General features: G+C 39.5%; 1 long non-coding RNA gene across 1 annotated transcript; it reads left to right on the top strand.

The window, feature by feature from the left end:
- The first annotated feature begins 272 nt into the window (after positions 1-272).
- Positions 273-2367, top strand: LOC106727714. The gene is made up of 3 exons (XR_001363947.1): positions 273-340; positions 1715-1866; positions 2285-2367. It is a non-coding gene; the product is annotated as an uncharacterized LOC106727714 (long non-coding RNA).
- Positions 2368-7818: the final 5451 nt, after the last annotated feature.

The following is a 7818-nucleotide window of genomic DNA, read 5'->3' as shown; positions in this document are numbered from 1 at the left end:
AATGTTCTCCAGTTCCATCCTTGCTGCTGCAAATGTTAAGAATTCCTTCTTTTTTATTTTTTTTTAAGCAGCGTAATATTCCATTGTGTAGATGTACCACAGTTTTTTAATCCACTCACCTGCTGATGGGCACTTAGGCTGTTTCCAGATCTTAGCTATTGTAAATTGTGCTGCTATCAACATAGGGGTGCATATGTCCTTTCTGATTGGTGTTTCTGATTTCTTGGGATATACTCCTAGGAATATATCTCAACCTGTCTCTTAATATTTGTTCTAGGAGCTGCCACCCTTTGAACTCTGCTATGTAGCAGTACCTGCTTTTTGCAGCAATATCTGTTAGGTAAGGGATATCCTAATTTTACAGCTTGCACACCGGTATCGGCCCAGCTAACACTAGGCAAAGCCATGACTCTACTGGCCACATTATCCCAGTGACAGGTGAAAGCATGTTTTTCTTAAGACTTGCTCCCCACACACACCTGCTGTAGCCAGGCTGGTTACTCAAAGAAAAGACACTGCTCTTCCTCCTCCCTGGATTTCTGCCTCCTTCTACACGAAAAGTTATTTTCTGGTTGCTTGTTCAAATCTTTCAAATCTTTACATTCACCTTGCTACTAACATGAAGGGTGCTCTGATGGAGAACCCAGCAGTAGCTTTTCCTTCTAGAGCACATGATGCCATTCAAGGCACACTTGGCGAAGGACTTGTTATTAGCACTTATATATTATACAGTGAGCTCATTATCTTACCCTCTAATTAGATATACCTTTATCAGGGGCAGGAGTTGTGTCTTAAATATTGCCTTTGCCTGCCCCTTGCTAGAGACCAGAGTTTCTTAATTTCAGCACTATTGACATTTTGGGTCAGTTCTTTCTTCATTGTGGAGGTTGTCACGGGCATTGTAGAATGTTTAGCAGCATCCCTGGCCTCACCTGCTAGGTGCCAGTAGCACCAATTTTCCAGTTCTGACCATCAAAGTGGTCTCTGTATATTGCCAAATATGCCCTCAGAGGCAAATCTATTCCTATGTGACTATCACTGCCATGGACCTAGCACTTAGAAAATACTCTTCAGTGGACCACAATGATAGTGCTTGTTCTGTGAACATCACTGTGTCCACTCATTTGGACTCCATTGTCTTCTTATTCTGCCCTCTTGTATTTGTGAGGGCAAGATTTTGTTTTAAACGAAGAACCCATCATTTAATAGAGTGGTGGACAGTGATAGTTCAACGCTCTTTGGCAAAACATTCTGATATCCTAGGGATGACATTCTGATTGACATTTTAAGAGGTAGGTTTTCTTAAAATGGAAGCATGATTGACCCATTAACATAATTGTCCCATGTAGGTTCTGGTTCTCACTGTAGCTGTTTATTATAACTAACTCATTTTCAAAATGGAAAACAGCCAGCTGAGAGTATTGTATTATTTTTAATCCTATACTAGATAACTCAATAACTCAATGTCCAAACACCTTACTTTTTGATCAAACACTTCAGGGGCAGTCAAGTGGTTATTAAAGTGAATAAACTAGCCATTTAATGAGTAATTTCATGTATTACATGACTTAAAAGATTGGGCAAATGGGATTGAATCTGCTGTGAGTTCACATCCATCCTCGAACATGTGTCTGGTATGAATTAGGAGTCCTTATGAGTCCCAGGCTTTATACAGTGCCTTGTTTTGCTTAACCCAATATCTTTCCTTCCCTAGCATTACTGTTATGACTAATACCCATGAAGCACCCGTGAGGGCTGTGCTGGACATTTGCTGTTTTTGTCTGAGGATTATTCCTTCTCCCTGAACCTGCCAACGAAAGACCTTCCTGGCCTGGCCATACATAGTGACTGATCCCCCTGGGCAAGGTAATGAGTTCCGGAGTGTGCATGTGACTTCATCTGGGCCACTCAGGGTCCTTCCTCAGTAGTTCCTCAGGGCCATGTTGAAGGGCACACAGACCAAGAAGGGTGTTCACTGAAGCTGGAGCATCCACTGTGGAAAAAGCTCATCAGTAGAGAGGGTCGTGCAGCCCAAAGGAAACAGCCCTGTTGGAGGAGAGTCGTAAAACTTTTGAGTTCCTCAATTGAATTTGCTGAAGCTAGACTTCTCAGTTTAGTGACACTTTTCTCCTTAAGCTTCTTGATTTGGATTTGTAGCACTTGGACAAAAGCATCCGTATTAATTCAGGGTAATTCCCATTGGTGGACAGGTTGGAATCGTTTGGGTGGTGAGGACAGCTATTCCCACTTTACTGTACTTTCACTTACATATTTTTTCTTGCAGCCCTTTCTTTAGATGATAGATGGAAATGGCCTGTGGAAAACAATACAACAAAGGACCTTTGGTGGTTCTTAACTGTGGAAACATCTAAGTCAGTGATTTTAAATGAAGTTAATTTTATTACTAGTGATTTTAAATAAGGTTAATTTTAAGAGGGGTTAATTTTATTACTAATGCTCCATTTTAAAAATAACAGAGAATCTCAATTTTCCTAAAGCACTCTCCTCAGAGCTTGAATTGTATTGCACAGATGCAGCAGTTCAGTTCACAAGCAAAAACTGGTTTCATACTACCAGAGGAAAGGACTAAATGAAGCTATTTTGGGAGCAGTAATACCTTCTTAAAACCTCAAAGATACTTGAGCACATTACCTTAACAACTAATGTATTCTCCTGATCATTTACAATATGAAATACTGAACAGTAAGAACACTGTGAACATTTTTAATCTTCTTACACGAAATAAATGTAGTCTGAAAAGCCCATTATACACCAATACATGCAGAGACTCTTCCTTAAAATACAGGGGAAAAATGTGAAATGTATATATTGCCACAGTTCCTTAAGTTTTGAGAACAGTTTTGCTCTTGTCCTGAATATGATTTTTGTCCATAAAAGGAGAAAATGAAACTCTTAGGGATAGTTATCCAAAGAGGGGAAATAGAGGAGGGAAATTGTGTTTGCGGTTAATGAGACATGGTGCATTGCTAGCCTGGGCTGGAGGCAAGTACTGGTAAAGTGATTGGAGACGTGGGAGGCACCAGAGAGGAGAAGACAGTTACTGATGAGCCATTTCCTACTGTAGATACTTTTTGGAGGTCAGAAGTTCAATTTTACATTCCGTTGTTTACATGCCTTTGTATCTCCAGGTTCAAATCTAAAATCTCTCATGGGTGCTCCATAAGCATTTGATGAATGAATGGAGAAACAGATCACTTCATTTTATTGCTAGGCAGAATAGTTTGGTATACTTTGGGATTCTTCAGGTTTTATGAAATTTTAAATGCAGGATCAACTCCTATCAACTAACTTGGAATCCTAATGTAAGTATTTTATGTTAGAGTAAGAGAAAGTAGAAGGCAAGAATGCATTAGCTTAAAACCTAGGCACCAAAACGAAGATAAAATATATTTATAACTGTGTTAAAGGGAAAAATGCATAGAAGTGGTGGGAGTATAAATGAGTAAAATCTGTTTAGAAAATTGTTTGACAGTTGAGCATCCATGTTCCCTGTGAGCCAGCAAGTCCACTCCTGGGTGCCCAACAGAAAAGTGGAACTTCATGTTGAATAGGGGAGGCTGGGTAAAGGGTACAAACTTGCAGTTACAAGATGAATAAAGTCTGAAGATCGGATGTATAACAGTGTGGCTATAGTTGATAACACTGTATTATATAATTGAAATTTGCTAAGAGCAAAGAACATAAATGTTCTCTCAAAAAGAAAAGGGTAAATATGTGAGGTGATAGATGTGTTTATTAACTTGATGGGGGGATATCCTGTCACAATGTATACATACATATATTAGTACCTTTATCTTACAATTTTATTTGCCAATTATACTCAATAAACCTGGACAACAACAATAACAACAAAACACTACATGCCGGGTTCCTAGGTCCCTGAACAGTAAGAACACTCTGAACATTTTCAATCTTCTTTCTTCCCAAAAGAAATACATACAAATGTGCACCAAAAGACATGTATGAGTATTTTCAGAACAGCATTATTCTAATAGCCAAAAATTGGAAACAACCCAAATGTGCATCAATAGTAGAATGGATAATAAATTTGTGTCTTATCCATGCAATGAAATACTATACATAAAATAAATGATAAAACCACAGCTATATTCAGCATCATTAATAAATCTAATGTGCATATGTTGAACAAAAGAAGTCAGACCCAAAGAAACACACACTATCTGAGCCCAACTACATGAAGTAGGAAAACAGGCAAAACTAATATAGTCAGAATAGTGGTTAAGATTGGGAAGGAGAAAGGGATGATGCTAGGAGAAGGGGTAAATGGAATTATTGAAGTGCTGGCATAGTTCTATTTGCAGACATAGGTGTTAGTTACACATGGTTCTTCCTTTTGTGCTAATGTGCTGAATTGTAAATCCTTAGGTCTGTACACTTTCTGTTTAGTAGCAAAAACAAGTTAAAAGAAAAAAAGATACAACTATCTAAAATCTCTTATAAAAAGTTGACCTTCTTTCCAACTCAAATATAGCTGTAATCATTGCCTCTTTACTATAAACAAAGATGCAGGATGGGGGAGATAGCATCATGGCCACAAATTTCTCTAATTGCTCCCTGCATGCCCCTTATCATTAAGAGGTACGCTCTATGACTCCACCATTGGGACCAATAGAGAAACCCAACACTGAATCTGAGTTTTTATTTGAATGCTAGTTAGAATTTCAGCCCTTTTACAATAGGAATATATTTTTACATCTCTGCGAGAGGTTTGAATCGGGGTATATCACTTGCTTTGACCAATGGATCATTAACAAACATGATGCACAGGGATGCTGGAATAGGTCTCATTCATGGGGCTTGGCCTCTTCTGATGCTGAAAATCTTTCTTCCCCCAAGTGCATGAGCCCAGGCTAGCTTGCTGGTTAAGAGGCCAGGGCAATTCCCCTGGCCCACACAGAGCTAACTGCCACATATAAGTGAGTCCCTACCCTCAGCCCATCAGCCTGCTAAGCGCCAGACATGAGTGAGCCCTGGCCTGTCTGGTATAGGCCAGAAGAACTACCACGCCAACCCTCAGAACTTTAAGAATTAATGAATGTTTGCTCTTCAAGCTACTGGTTTTGGAGTAGCCTCCTTTACAACAGAAGCTAGTTGATATGCATAATGATCCCTGAACTTTCTGCCAAGCAACGTAACCCCATATTCTATTACACAATTAATAAATGCTTTGAATTAATGATGGAGATTTCTTCTTGTTCTTTTAGTCTTTTATCCTAAATAGTCAGTTTTACAACATAAATCCCAATATTTCGTTTCACACATGTTAAACTATTATAAATGTCTGTTGCCTTGTTTTATTAAGGTGCTTTGTTTTGTTTTACTATACCAACCTCTGAAAGCTCCTAGAATGACCTTCAAATATATTAAGGTTTTCCCCACAAACTGTCTTCTGTTTAGAAAATAATAGTCAAAACTATTCTAAAGCACCTGCATCAATTTTTTATTTAAGGAAAATATTTTCTGTCAGAGAAATGTTGAACAAATTTACTAGGAGGATTGTGATTATCCTTTCCTTTAATCCTTTAAAGAAAGACCTCTCCTTTTGGGGCATATCTATTTTTTTGGGGGGGGGGGAGGGGGGCATATCTTAAGAATATCTCTTGATCCCAGCAACCCTATGACTTCAAATGAAACATAAAGAAGAAAATCCAGGAAAAGAAAGTTGCATACATTTATTGCAATGTAGTAAAACTGTCAATTTTTTTTTACCCTCACTTGAAGATATGTTTATTAATTTTTAGAGAGAGAGGGGAAGGAGGAGAGAGAGAGGAACATTGATCGGTTACCTCCTGTAGTTACCCCAACTGGGGATCAAACATGAAACCCGAGGTATTTACCCTGACCAGGAATTGAACCCATAACCTTATGGTGTATGAGAAACAAGCTCCAACTAACTGAGCTGCCTGGGCAGGGCAGACTGTCAATAATTTTAATAATGTCCTTAACTTTAAAAAACTGTTGGCTTCTAATATGAGTTTTTAGGAGAATCCTACATAATCAATTAGATCTGTTGACTCTATCATTTTAGGTCATATCCCTATCTCTTGGTCCCTGTCCCTCTGCGGTGTATTATTGATCAGAGGTGCAGAATTAGGGAGATTGGTGAATGTGACTTCAAGGAGAAAACCTACCCTGGTACATGCTCTACTGATAGAGGTTCAATAGCAACATTTATTTATTTTTTTAAATTGTTTTATTGCTTAAAGTATTACAAAGAGTATTACATATGTCTCCTTTTTTTCCCGCCCTTGACAATCCCCTGGCCTCCCCTACCCCCAGTGACTTATGTCCATTGGTTATGCTTATATGCACGCATACAAGTCCTTTGGTTGATCTCTTACCCTCCCCTCCTGCCTCCCAACCCTCCCCGGCCTTCCCGCTGTAGTTAGACAGTCTGATCGATGCTTCTCTGTCTCTGAATCTGTTTTTGTTCATCAGTTTACATTGTTCATTATATTACACAAATGAGTGAGAGCATGTGATATTTATCTTTCTCTGGCTGGCTTATTTCGCTTACATAATGCTCTCCAGTTCCATCCATGCTGTTGCAAATGGTAAGAATTCCTTTTTTTACTGCAGCATAGTATTCCATTGTGTAGATGTACCACAGGTTTTTAATCCACTCATCTGCTGATGGGCACTTAGGCTATTTTCAAATCTTAGCTATTGTAAATTGTGCTGCTATGAGCATAAGGGTGCATATATCCTTTCTGATTGGTGTTTCTAGTTTCTTGGGATATATTCCTAGAAGTGGGATCACTGGGTCAAATGAAAGTTCCATTTTTAGTTTTTTGAGGAAACACCATAGTGTTCTCCACAGTGGCTACACCAGTCTGCATTCTCACCAGTAGTGCAGGAGGGTTCCTTTTTCTCCACATCCTTGCCAGTACTTGTCATTTGTTGATTTGTTGATAGCCATTCTGACAGGTGTGAGATGGTACCACATTGTCATTTTGATTTGCATCTCTTAGATGGTTAGTGACTTTGAGCATGTTTTCATATGTCTCTTGACCTTCCTTATGTCCTCTTTCTGTTTTTATACCACCACTGCACTGGAAAGTATATTAGAAATGTCCAAACCAGGAGCAGACAAAAGAATCTTAGGAAGCCATATACTAGTAAATTCCTTCCGAGACTCAACTAGGAAACAGAAGTAACCAAGAGATTTTTCTGTGAATAGAACTGAAAACCTGTGGATTTGTGGTTTGGGGCCTCAGCAGAGAAAGAAAAAGGCACAGCAGCAGATACGGTGTGAAGCCCACTAGGTGCTGGATGAAAACTCAGACACTGCAGGACTTCCCAGCATAGAGGAGCGGTGATAACTGAAATGCTCCAAGATGTGCCCATGACAATCCAGAATGAGAAACTCAATCTAGGGGAGAAAATGAGGAGCAAGGAAACTATGACTTCACTAGATGCACCCCAAATTGACCATTATAACTTTTCTGCCACTAAACAGAATGATTTCCAAACAGAGAGTTGTTGGATGCAAATAGGATTAACACCTTTGGGTTCTAGAATAGAGAGGTTGTATATATAACACAGAGCCAGATCGTAACGAGCATTGTAAACTGTGCTGGGGGAGCCATTGAAGGGCTCCAAAGCTAGTTATCAGCTCTCTGTTTTAGGAATTACCCCTCCCACCTCCGCCCCTCGCAGTAGTGTGCAGAGTGAATCGGAGAGCAAGCAAGATGAGAGGAGGGAGCCCCTGTGACAGGGTAGGATGGTGGAGAGACATTGGCAGGGTGAGGAGGATTCCCAATTGAGGGACTTGCT

This window comes from Myotis brandtii, unplaced genomic scaffold, assembly GCF_000412655.1.
Source record: "Myotis brandtii unplaced genomic scaffold, ASM41265v1 scaffold112, whole genome shotgun sequence".
NCBI classification, from domain to species: domain Eukaryota; kingdom Metazoa; phylum Chordata; class Mammalia; order Chiroptera; family Vespertilionidae; genus Myotis; species Myotis brandtii.
Note: the sequence above shows the minus strand (reverse complement) of the source record. Positions and strands in the feature narration are given on the sequence as shown.